Source organism: Nicotiana tabacum, chromosome 5, assembly GCF_000715075.1.
Source record: "Nicotiana tabacum cultivar K326 chromosome 5, ASM71507v2, whole genome shotgun sequence".
Lineage (NCBI taxonomy): Eukaryota > Viridiplantae > Streptophyta > Magnoliopsida > Solanales > Solanaceae > Nicotiana > Nicotiana tabacum.
In genome coordinates this window covers 114,055,602-114,067,404 of record NC_134084.1, presented here as the reverse complement: position 1 = coordinate 114,067,404, position 11,803 = coordinate 114,055,602, and positions in this window count along the sequence as shown.

Below are 11,803 nucleotides of genomic sequence, written 5' to 3'. Positions count from 1 at the left end.
TACACGGAGATTTGATTCATTCTCCGCCATCGGAATTACACACAATATCGGCACTATGGCCCTTTGTCGCTTGGGGCATGGATATAATTGGACCAATTGAGCCAGCAGCATCCAACGGGCATATGTTCATTCTGATAGCCATTGATTATTTCACCAAATGGGTTGAGGCCAAAACTTTCAAGTCTGTGACCAAGAAAGCAGTGGTCGATTTTGTTCACTCAAATATCATCTGTCGATTTGGAATCTCAAAGGTGATTATCACGGATAATGGTGCTAATCTTAACAGCAATTTGATGAAAGAGGTATGTCAACAGTTTAAGATTACACACCACAATTCCACCCCATATCGTCCCAAGGCGAATGGAGCAGTTGAGGCAGCCAACAAAAACATAAAGAAGATACTTCGGAAAATGGTAGAAGGTTCGAGGCAATGGCACGAAAAATTACCATTTTCATTGCTGGGTTATTGCACTACTGTCCGTACTTCAGTAGGGGCAACTCCTTGTTTGTTGGTATATGGAACTGAAGCCGTAATACCTGCGGAAGTTGAAATCCCGTCCCTTCGGATTGTCGCTGAAGCTGAGATTGATGATGATGAGTGGGTCAGAACTCGTTTGGAACAGTTGAACTTGATTGATGAAAAAAGATTGGCAGCTGTGTGTCATGGCCAGTTATATCAAAAGAGAATGGCAAGAGCATACAACAAAAAGGTGCGTCCCCGGAGGTTTGAAGTGGGCCAGCAAGTGCTGAAACGCATCCTTCCACATCAGGTTGAGGCAAAAGGCAAGTTCGCCCCGAATTGGCAAGGGCCATTCATTGTGACCAGAGTGTTGTCCAATGGTGCTTTATGTTTAACAGATATCGAAGGAAAATGCATCGACATGGCTATCAATTCTGACGCAGTTAAGAGATATTATGTATGATTTCTTTTAATTGTAATTGTTGTTTGTTTGCATTTGACATGACACCGGAGAATGAAATGACGAAGGCAATTTGTTCTTCCATCCAAACACTTCAACCTTTGCTTCCCCTTTTGAGCCTTATTTATCCTTTCATACCCCTCTTTTGGAATCAGTAATGAAAATGAAAAAAGGGGAAAATTAAAATAATGATAATAAAGACAAAAGAAAGTCGCAAGAAAAATAAAGGAATGGGAACTACGTTTGACCTGATTCCTCAAAAAGGATACGTAGGCGCCTCACGGCTCGGTCATAGTGTAATAAGAATAAAAAAAAATCCCCAAGCAAGAAAAACTGGGGCAGAAGTTGTGTTTATAATTTTGGGGAAAGAAAGTTATTTCCAAGAGTTGTAATGTTTTACCCATCAAAATTATTTTAAATTTTTCTTTAGCCATACACCAGAAACCCATATTGATGTCCAAAAAGATCTCCAGATCAGTATCCGAGAAGTGCCAAGTCGGGCAAAGGGAAGTCTGGAGTAACACTCTGGTCCCCAGCAGAAAAGAAATGAAATGAGAGAATCTTATCTGTAACACCCCAATCCCCAGCTGAAAAGAAATAAAATGAGAGAGTCTTATTGGTGAAAACCTTCACAGGCACCATAAGGCAATGGAAGTTGAAAGAAATAAAATGAGAGAGTCTTATTTTTGAAAACCTTCATAGGAACCATAAGGCGACGAGAGTTGAGAGAAACGAGAGAGTCTTATTAGTGAAAACCCCTCGAAGGGCACTATAAGGCGACGAGGACTTGAAAGGGGACAAACGAGGTAAGATTGACAGAAATGATCCGTCAAGGCATCAAGCAGAGCAAATATGTTGATTCGGCGAAAGAGTTGGGTTGCGGGACCTTTTTGAGATGCAAAGTAAGGCCATCAGAAAGATTGAGTGATACTAGACTGGGTTGATTAATCCGAAACGCACGACATGATCATTGAGATCAGTTATATCATTCAGATAAGTCCTTGTCCTTTTCTTCTCTTCAAACAATTCTTTAGGAAGATTTTCTTTCTATCTTTTGAAGTCATCATCTTTCATTTATTTTGGTTAAAGATTTTTCAACAGTAGTTTGTTTTTAAGAAGTATTTTTCAAAGCCAACTACCAGTCGCCAACTTGGGGCAAGGTAAATGGGGATAAGACAGGCCGAAGATAATGTTACGGGACAAGAAAGACGTCATTATAAGACCAAATGATGGATTGCTCTAAGATGTCGTGGAAAGTATGGAGTAAAAGTGGAAAACAACGGTTGAGAAGTTGGCAAATAACAGAAGCATCAAGAAGGTCGAAAGTTATCGGCCAAGTTTCAAGATGGCCGAACAACGCAGAACATGGGAAAAAAAAGAGGGGAAAACCATCCCCAGTAGGAACGTCCCCCATGTTTTAAACTAACAAATTTTCTTTAATTTGAAGTAGGGACAGGAAATGTTATTGATGATGGAAAGACATGCCACAAGAAAGATTGTCAAACTGGGGCAGAAAATTTTCTTTCATTTCGAAAATTTTCTGGAAGTCTAACACAAGTTTGTTGAAAAGCGGTATCCCCAACAGTTTTCGGGAGAAGGCAAAACAAGTTTTAAAGAAAGCAATTTCGGGAGGACAATAACACAAGTCTTAAGGGAAGTAGTTTCAGAGGAAGGAAAACACCAACTTTAAGGGAAGTAGTCTTTGAAGGAGAATAACAACATATTTTTGAATGAAACAATGGCGTTATACCCTGTAGTTTTCAGAGGAATGAAACACCAGTTTTGAGGGACGCAGTTCTGAAAGAAGATGATTCAAGTTAGAAGGAAAATGGTTCAGGAGGCAGGAAGGAACAATGGCAATAGAACGCATTTTAAGAAGTAGTTGAAGTCAGGAGCCCGCCTGGAGAATGGAGGTGTTATATTTTAAAAAAAAGTAGTTGAAGTCAGGAGGCCGCCTGGAGAATAGAGGTGTTATGTTTTAAGAAGTTGTTGAAGTCAGGAGCCCGCCTGGAGAATGGAGGTATTATCTTTTTAAGTCATAATTGAAGTCAGGAGCGCGCCTGGAGAATGGAGGTATTATATTTTTAAGAGGTAGTTGAAGTCAGTAGCCCGCCTGGAGAATGGAGGTGTTATATTTTTAAGTCGTAGTAGAAGTCAGGAGCCCGCCTGGAGAACGGAGGTTTTACATTGTAAGAAGTTGTTGAAGTCAGGAGCCCGCCTGGAGAATGGAGGTGTTATATTTTTAAGTCGTCGTTGAAGTCAGGAGCCCGCCTGGAGAATGGAGGTGTTATATTTTTAAGTTGTGTTGGAAGTCAGGAGCCCGCCTAGAGAATGGAGGTTGTTATCATTTCAAGTTGTAGACGAAGTCAGGAGCCCGCCTGGAGAATTGAGGTGTTATATTTTTAAGTTGTGTTGGAAGTCAGGAGCCCGCCTGGAGAATGGAGGTTGTTATCATTTCAAGTTGTAGACGAAGTCAGAAGCCCGCCTGGAGAATGGAGGTATTATCTTTTAAGTCGCAGTGGAAGTCAGGAGCCCACCCGGGGAGCGGAGGGTTACAACAAAAACCCCCAGCATAAACTCAAGTGTAGAAGTCAAAAGAGAGGCAACAATGGTCAAAGAAAGATGATTCGCGTGTCGAAGGAGAAACAATTCGAATTTCACAAGAAAGAAAGAAACATCAGAGGAAACAAAAGCCAACAAGAAAGCAAGGCAACAAGAGCAAGTTTGAAGATCTAGATAAGATTTTATAATTCCTAGTTTAGTCTAACTTCTTGTTTTCTTTTAGCATGGTGTAATAAGGAGGTCAGTAAGCAGATAGCAGTAGCAACAATAGCAGTGGCAACAAAACCACAGCTTCATGGTAGTCCCAGCTACCGAAATTTCCCGAACTACATTGACCTGATTCCCTTTTAGCCAGGGATATGTAGGAAACCTTTAAAGCAGAGGATCTGACAAATCTTTCAAAAAAATGCTTCACACGGAGTAGCCGAACAGGCAAAAATCGCTCGTATCCGCTCACTTTATCTTTGCACAGAAACTCTTCGTGTTTTCGGACAAAGAGGGGCAGCTGTGAGCACGTGATTTTTGCCCTACGAGAACTACTCCCAAAAATTCAGAATAAAATGGTTTTGTATTGTTTGTGATTTATTTGTATTTTGTCTGTGCATGTTTATTTCTACTTTAATTAAGAAAAATATAAAAATATGTGTTGAATGTGCATTTAGGATTTTATTTTACAATTAGGAATTAATTAAATTTGGATTTGCGAGAATGAAAATCACAAAAATATGTACTCTGCATTTTTTGGCGTTTAATATCAAAATTGTGTGATTATCTTTGTATTTAATTTTGTGTGATAATTATCATTGAGGGTTAATTAGTATCTTTCTAAGTTAATTTTGGCTTTACAATTTATTTTGGAATTTTTGGTAATTAGAAATTAAAAAGAAAATATAAGGAAAAAAAGAAACAAGAGAAGAAGGGTAAAAATCGGACTGGGCCAGTTTTAAAAAGGAAAAGTTCAGGCCCAATGTCACACCCCATGTCCAGGCCCAACCGACCGGTCCAAAAGACCATACCAAACGACGCCGTTTCATCGCCAAATCAATCTCGACCGTTCAATCATCCAATCCAACGGTCCAAGATTCCCCTCCCATAACCCGTCTCCAGCCCGACCCGCTCACTCCAATACCTGGACCGCCCCAGTACTACTCCAAACGACACCGTTCCTCCTTAGTGAAGTGATCAAGGCCGTTGATAGTGAATGATCCAACGGCCAAGATCAAATCCCCACCCCACTATATATTCCTAAACTATACCCCGACCCCTAAGCCATACCCCCTTTCACCTTCGTCTCTAACCTAGAGACAGGCCCCAACACCCGCCGCCTTCAACCACCGCCCTCCGCCCACCGGAAATCGCCTCACGGCGGTTCCTGTGGTCCAAACAACCCCAAAATTACACCATAGAACCCCCTCACCATCCTCTTTCCGAATCCCCACTCCATCGCCTTTGAATCATCCCCGAGTTCTTCGAATCTTAGATCGAAGAACTGACCCCTAACCCTAGTTCACCCAAACGCCTCCAGCTTCACACCACAGCTCCGCCCTGATCTCTTCTCTCCAAATCCACCCTCCCCTTCCTTCGAATCTAGTCCCAGTCACTCGAATATCGATTTTGAGCCAAGAACCCTAGCGCCGCCACAAGATCCCCTAGTGGAGGCGCCAAACCTAAGTTGTCCCAAACCTACACCCATTGGCCACTAGACCCCCTCGTCCCAAATCCCATGTTAGTCTTGCTCAAATTAAGCCGGAACTGGACGAATCCTAAATTCGACTGAACGAGCCCTAGAAGAACAAAATCTAGGAATCGATCCAAAAGAAAATTGAGGTCATAGCCGATCTTAGTCGTGTGTTCTCAGTCGAGAACACTCGATTAAGGTCCGTTTCGGCTTCAAACCTCAAGTCAAAGTTTTGATTGGAACGGATTGGATTTTAGCCTGTAGTTTCTGAGGTATTTTCCCTTTTTACTTTTTCCTTTTTGATTGTTGTTTGTGTTTGCCTAATTTCATTGCTGTGATTGTCAATTACTTCTTCCCCCTCTTTCGGACTTTTTTCCAGTCCAAATTTTCATCACTGTATTAATTGGATTTTATAGTTAATTGGATTTGGTTGGAACCGCTCGAACCCCTGTCTGTTTGTTTTCCCTCTGGATTAGTTTTCTTCTTTACATTGTTGAGTATCTCGGTTTAGGCAAGTTCAGTGAGTGATTGTACGATCGTTTGATATTACTGTTGGTTCAAATTGTCTTATTATGTTATGTTTGATTCTTTCCTCTCCGTTGTCAATCAGTTTGTTGCATATGAATTTGTGATATTACAATATTTCATTCATTTTTGTCTAAGTTTGGTTTGGAATTGTGAATGCAGTCAGTTGTTCCCATATACCTGTGCATCTTAGTAGTTTTACATCAGTCTGCTAATTGATCTAATCTGAGTTCTAAGTTCGAACTGCTAGGTGAATTTGAATTAAATTAGTTATAGCTGCTGTAGTTTGATGATCAATTAGGAATCAACTTAGTTATTTGATTAAGGAGATTAGTTATATATGAGGTACAAGGGATTGGACTAGGACAGTAAATCACAGTAATTTCAGGGGTAGTTTTGGGAATTAAAAGTTTGGCAAAATGGTCTTGCTAAGTGGGCTGTTAGTAAAGCACTTAATTAACATTAAACTAATGCATTTGTTTAGTGCTAATGGGGAACAAAATATAATGGTAGGGGAAGGCTTAAAAAGGATTGATTATAATATGTGGCCCATGCCTGTTTAAACATTAAATAAGGAAAAGACATACTCTATTGAAATTAAAAGAAGATCATGGGCAGAATTAGTGGGAGGATTCTGCCTGAGTGCTTTTGAGAGAGGGGCAAGGTCAGTGTTTGGTATAAAATAGGGGTCTGGACAGAGTTAAGGGCTGGGGTTTTTTTGGAGAAGAGAAATCAGTTTTCTTTCAGTTATTTTTCCAGAGAGTCTAGGCTGGATTTTTAACATTTAAGAGTTCAGTGTTTGAGAGCTAAGAAACTGAAAAGTGAGGTCTTTTCTTTTACTGCTGAATAACAGAATTAGTACTATTACTGTTTCATTGGTGTTGCTGGTTGGTATTTCTGGGGTTTCAATTGGTTTTTCCTGAGTTTGCTATTGGTTATTTGCTACTGTTTCATTGGGTGTTGCTGGAATTCTGCTGTTTTTTTTTAAATCTGTTACTGGGTTGTTCTGTTACTGTGTTGCTGGTTATTGCTGTTGCTGTTTGCTACTGCTCTGCTGATCCTCCTCTTCTTCTTCTATTGTCTATTACCAGGTACACTTTCGAATCACACTGTGATGTAGCTGTGAGATGTAAAAGTGAAAAGAAAATGCTCGAGTAGTGGAGTACTTAGTGCATCTGTAATTTAGTAGATAAATGATAAGTTGTATAGTCTATCTTTATAACTCAATGAAGAATGTGGACTGTGGAGTTTGTATCTGATAAGGACTGTATTGGACCATTAATTTACCTTTCTTAGTTGTAAATTTAGTAGTTTAATACCAACTTTAGTAGCATAGAATTAAAAATCAAACTTCCAAGTTAACTGTGCTTTTCTCGAATAGTTAAGCATGCCCATTATTGTCAAACTGTTTAGTTAAATAAGTGGGATAAGATGAAGATAGCATGAGTTTGTTCTATTGAACCTGCCTGTTTAAACTTGTTAGTTTCACTAGCTATGAAGGTTTTAATATTGTCAACAGTAGGTAGATAATGATTGTTGGCAGCCCATTTGTTCAAAAAGTTGAAATATTGGGTTTGACTTCATCATGTAAAGCAATTGGCAATAGCATGTGTATGTTAAATGAGACTCGAATCCACTTCTGTGAGTCGAACGCTGAACTTGGCCCGAATAACGCATGAAATCTGGTCATAGGAAACGGGCTCGATCACAAGACCATCCTTAAAAATCATACAATAGAGTTAAGTAACAATTGGTTGGGACCTTCATTTTGTGTTTAGAGACGAACTTAATAGAAAAAATGTAGTCACTTTAGGATCGTCCTTTTAAAATAAACGAGATGAGCCTCGCCAAATAAAATGCATAGATTGCGGGGCCCTCACAAATGTATGTATTAATTACTTAGAACTCGGGATCGGCCGCTTAGAGAACTTCACGGCCATTTCCCAAAATAACCACGCGTTAGTCTCTTTAGGCTCGTACTTTAAATAACATTACCTTCTTAAACTCGGGTGCACATTTATGTGACCCAAACCCAAATCTCAACGAAGTCGAAATGTGTCAATAACCACGGGTACATTGATGTGATATGGTTGGAGATACGTTCTCACAACATTGCAATTCTCTGTTAAAATAATAATAATAATAAAAATCGGTAAAGAGTTAAAACTTGCATATAAGCTCACAATTATTAAAATCAGATAAATAAGCCGAATGTGACAGTTGAGCGACCGTGCTAGAACCACGAAACTCGGGAATGCCTAACACTTTCTCCCAGGTTAACAGAATTCCTTATCCGGATTTCTGGTTCATGGACTTTTATACAGAGTCATTCTTTTCCTCGATTTGGGATTAAACTGGTGACTTGGGACACCCTAAATCTCCCAAGTGGTGACTCTAAAATAAATAAACAAATCCCATTTTGATTGTCCTTTAATTGGAAAAACTTCCTATGCGCCCCTGCGGGCGCGGGTAAAAAGGAGGTGTGACAGGTACGGGCATTTTGAGTTCTTAGTGATGTCATTCGGGTTGACAAATGCCCCAACAACTTTTATGGATTCGATGAACCGAGTGTTCAAGCCTTACTTGGATTCATTGGTGATAGTCTTCATTGATGACATTTTGATCTATTCCTACAGCCGGGAGGAGCATGAGCAGCATCTGAGAGTTATCCTCCAGACTTTGAGAGATAGTCAGTTGTATGCTAAGTTTTCGAAGTGTGAGTTCTGGTTGAGTTCAGTTGCATTCTTAGGTCATGTTGTATCAGCAGAGGGTATCCAGGTAGATCCGAAGAAGATTGAGGCAGCCAAGAACTGGCCTAGACTAGTATCAGCTACAGAGATCCGGAGTTTCTTGGGTTTGGCAGGCTACTATCGTCGGATTGTGGAGGGCCATATACAATTTATTGTGATGCATCTCGTATTAGATTTGGTGCGGTGTTGATGTAGGATGGCAAAGTCATTGCCTATGCTTCGCGGAAGTTGAAGATTTATGAGAAGAACTATCCGGTTCATGATTTGGAGTTAGCAGCCATTGTTCATGCGTTGAAGATTTGGAGGCATTATCTATATGGCGTGTCATGTGAGGTTTATGGATCACAAGAGACTGCAGTACTTTTTCAAGCAGAAGGAGCTAAATTTGAGGCATAGAAGGTGGTTGGAGCTATTAAAAGACAATGATATCACCATTTTATATCATCCGGGATAGGCCAATGCGGTGGCCGATGCTTTGAGTAGAAAGTCAACTAGTATGGGTAGTCTTGTATATATTCCGATCGGTCAGAGGCCGCTTGCTTTGGATGTTCAAACTTTGGCCAATCAGTTCGTGAGATTGGATGTTTCGGAGCCCAGTCGTGTGTTAGCTTGCACAGTCGCTCGTTCTTCTTTATTGGAGCGTATCCTAGATCGACAGTATGATGATCCTCATTTGTGTGTCCTCAAAGACACGGTGCAGCACGGTGGTGCCAAGCAGGTTACATTAGGAGACGATGGAGTTTTGAGGATATAGGGTCGTATTTGTGTGCCTAATGTGGATGGACTTTGGGAGTTGATTTTAGAGGAGGCCCATAGTTCCCGGTACTCTATTCATCCGGACGCCGCTAAGATGTATCAGGATTTGCAGTAGCATTATTGGTGGAGAAGGATGAAAAAGGATATTGTTGCATATGTGGCTCAGTGTTTGAACTGTCAGTAGGTAAAGTATGAGCATCAGAGACCTGGTGGTTTGTTTAAGAGGATTGAGCTTCCCGAGTGGAAGTGGGAGCGTATCACTATGGACTTTGTTGTTGGACTCCCACGGACTCAGAGGAAGTTCGATGCAGTGTGGGTCATTGTTGATAGTTTGACCAAGTCAGCGCATTTCCTTCCTGTGGCAGTCTCCTATTCTTCTGAGAGGTTAGCCGAGATCTATATCCGGAAGATTGTTCGTCTTCATGGTGTGCCTGTGTCTATCATTTTTGATCAAGGCACACAGTTTACCTCGCATTTCTGGAGAGCAATTCAACGTGAGTTTGGCACACAGGTCAAGTTGAGCACAACATTCCATCCTCAGACGGACGGGCAGTCCGAGCGTACTATTCAGATTTTGGAGGATATGCTTCGAGCGTGTGTCATTAACTTTGGAGGCTCGTGGGATCAGTTTTTGCCTTTAGTAGAGTTTGCCTACAATAACAGCTACCAGTCGAGTATCTAGATGGCTCCTTATTAGGCTTTGTATGGTAGGCGGTGTCGGTCACCGGTTGGATGGTTTGAGCCGGGAGAGGCTCAGTTGTTGGGTATGGATCTAGTGCAGGATGCATTGGACAAGGTTAGGATTATTCAGGATATGCTCTATACAGCTCAGTCCAGGCAAAAGAGTTATGCCGACCGTAAGGTTCGTGATTTAGCATTCATGGTCGATGAGCGAGTATTACTTCGAGTGTCGCCTATGAAGGGCATGATGAGATTTGGAAAGAAGGGCAAGCTTAGCCCTAGGTTTATTGGCCCGTTTGAGATTCTTGATCGAGTAGGAGAGGTGGCTTACAGACTTGCGTTGCCGTCGAGCTTATCAGCCGTGCATCTAGTGTTTCATGTGTCCATGCTTCGAAAGTATCACGACGATCCATCCCACATGTTAGATTTTAGCACTATCCAGTTGGACAAGGACTTGTCCTATGAGGAGGAGCCGATACCTATTCTAGACCAGCAGGTTCGTCAGTTGAGATCGAAGAGTTTTCCTTTTCCTTCTATTCATGTTCAGTGGAGAGGTCAGCCTGCTGAGGCATCGACCTGGGAGTCCATGTCCGATATGCGGAGCCGTTATCCCCATGTTTTCCCCGACTCAGGTACTTCCTTCTTATGTCCGTTCGAGAACGAACAATTATTTTAGAGGTGGAGGATGTGATGACCCGAAAGGTCATCACTTGTTTTAGAAACGAATCCTATGTTTTGAGGCCTTTAAACCTTCTTTTTACCTCACCTTGATTTGCGTGCGTAGTCCGGGCGCATATCCGGAAAGCCATTATGTGAAAATCTGTGAAAAATAATAATATTTGCCTTTAAAATGAATTTAGGTTGACTTTGGTCAACATTTGGGGTAAACGAGACCGGACCCATGATTTGACGCTCTCAGAGGGTTCATAGGAAAATATGGGACTTGGGCATATGCGCGGAATCGAATTTCGAGGTCCCAAGCCCGAGAAATGAATTTTTAAAGAAATTTTTTTTTGGAATATTTATAAGTTTTTGGAAATGAACTGTGTTTGAAATTTGATGGTATCGGACCCGTATTCTGGTTTCGGAGCCCGGTACAAGTCTTATATGTGATTTAAGTTGAGTCTGTGAAATCTGGTAAGAAACGGACTTGAAATGACGTGAATCATACCTTATTTGAGAAAATTAGAAAATTTGATGTTCTTAAGTGATTTCATGATTTTGATGCTAAATTCATAGTTGTTGATGTTATTTTGGTGATTTGAATGCACGAGCTAGTTCGTATGATATTTTTAGGTTGGTGTGCATGTTTGGTTTGGAGCCCCAAGGGCTCGGGTGAGTTTTGGATAGGCCACGGAGTGAAATTTGGACTTAGGAAGTTGCAGGTTTTTAACTAGTATATTGCAGGCCTGCAGGCTTCGCATTTGCGAAGCCTGGCTCGCAAATGCGAAAAAGCCCAGGGCCAGCATTACCTCGTAAATGCGAGGTACACATCGCAAATGCGATGCCTTCAGTAGTAGCCAGTAGTCGCAAATGCGAGTTCGCAATTGCGAACATATGATTGCAAATGCGAAGGTAGCAGGTTCCTTAAGGGTTCACAATTATAACTTAGCTGAAAATCTCCCATTTTTCAAACCCTTTCAAAACCAAAACACACTTAGGCGATTTTTCAAAGACAACTTCTCTTCCAAATCGATTGTAAGTCATTTCTAACTCGTTTTCTTTAATATTAAACATCTTTTCACATGATTTCAACTCAAAATTAATGATTTCCATGGGAAAAATTGGGTATTTTGGGTAGAACCTAGGTTTTTCAAATTTTGGGGATTTAAACCTCGATTTGAGATCCGATTTCAAAACAAATTATATATTTGGGTTCGTGGGAGAATGGATAATCAGGTTTTGGTTCGAACCTCGGGTTTTGACCATGT